Raw genomic sequence first — 1,193 nt, 5'->3', positions numbered from 1 at the left:
ATGTTTGCAATTTCTGTGGAGTTTATTGGGTATCCTAGTGCATTGGCGCATACGTAATGATGAGTGTGGATCTCTTATACTTATTTGAAAATTTTTAAGCATATTTTTTGGCGATATAGAATTCAAAAAATGGCTCTGAGCACTATGGGACTTAACTTCTGATGTCATCAGTCCCCTATAACTTAGAACTACTTAAACCTAACTAACCTAAGGATATCACACACACCCATGCCCGAGGCAGGATTCGAACCTGCGACCACAGCGGTAGCGTGGTTCCAGGCTGTAGCGCCTAGAACCGCTCGGCCACCCCGGCCGCATAGAATTCAATTTTAGGTGTACATAATACCCAAAGCCATCACTTGTTCTGTATCTTTCGTACTGGAACAGACACATGTAAATTTTTTATCTACTTGTGTCCTCATCTAGGTATCTAATTCCTTTATACCCAACACCTTCAGTATGTGTTAATCCATTATTTCGAACAGTTGTTTTTGCTTATCTGTTTCAGATTCTCTTTGAACTGCATCACTCCCGTCCTAATTATGACCATCATCTTCAATTTGTGTTGTGAACAGCAGCATATTTGTTGCTGATATCCTCTTGAGACTGTGCCTCATCAGAGTTCTATTCGTTTAGATATCTGAGACGATGGGATCGGTTTCGTACTTCACTGGAACGCTTTAATTAATCTGACCTTAGACTATTGGTTTTCAAAGTCATGTAAGGAGTGCTTCAGATGTTTTCTTGTTTCTTGAACTGCTGTCATTCTCAAAGTGGTTGAAAATATAGCACTTAGTTACGTGAAGTTTTCCCCCAAATGGCTCCATGCTATCACTAGTTGATGTATGTCCATTTACTCCTGAAACATCCTGTATCAAATAATTGTGTATTAAAACGTCATAATTTACGTAAATCCCTACCGCCAATTAAATGCAGCGTAAATATCCTTCTATAAATGCCATTTATTGTTGCATTGCTGCAGCTTCTGTGTATGGACCGAGCGAGGAAACGCATTGATCACGGCACTGGACTCGCATTCTGGACGATCAGTGATCAATTCTCCATCTGACCACGCAGATTTGATTTCATAAATAGCGTACGGCAAATTTCGGTATGGTTTTTTCGAAAGCGATGCGCCTTATTCCCTTATGCATCCTTTCCTAATCCGAGATTGTGCTCCGTCTATAATGACC

At 40.3% G+C, this 1,193-nt stretch overlaps 1 non-coding gene across 1 annotated transcript; it reads right to left on the bottom strand.

The window, feature by feature from the left end:
* Positions 1-229: 229 nt before the first annotated feature.
* On the bottom strand, positions 230-313 carry Trnas-gga (transfer RNA serine (anticodon GGA)). The gene is given in 2 exon segments: positions 230-264; positions 274-313. It is a non-coding gene; the product is annotated as a tRNA-Ser (tRNA).
* Positions 314-1,193: the final 880 nt, after the last annotated feature.

Source organism: Schistocerca nitens, chromosome 3 (assembly GCF_023898315.1).
Source record: "Schistocerca nitens isolate TAMUIC-IGC-003100 chromosome 3, iqSchNite1.1, whole genome shotgun sequence".
Classification (NCBI taxonomy): Eukaryota; Metazoa; Arthropoda; class Insecta; order Orthoptera; family Acrididae; genus Schistocerca; species Schistocerca nitens.
The sequence above is the reverse complement of the archived record's forward strand: the minus strand, read 5'-3'. Positions and strand labels throughout refer to the sequence as shown.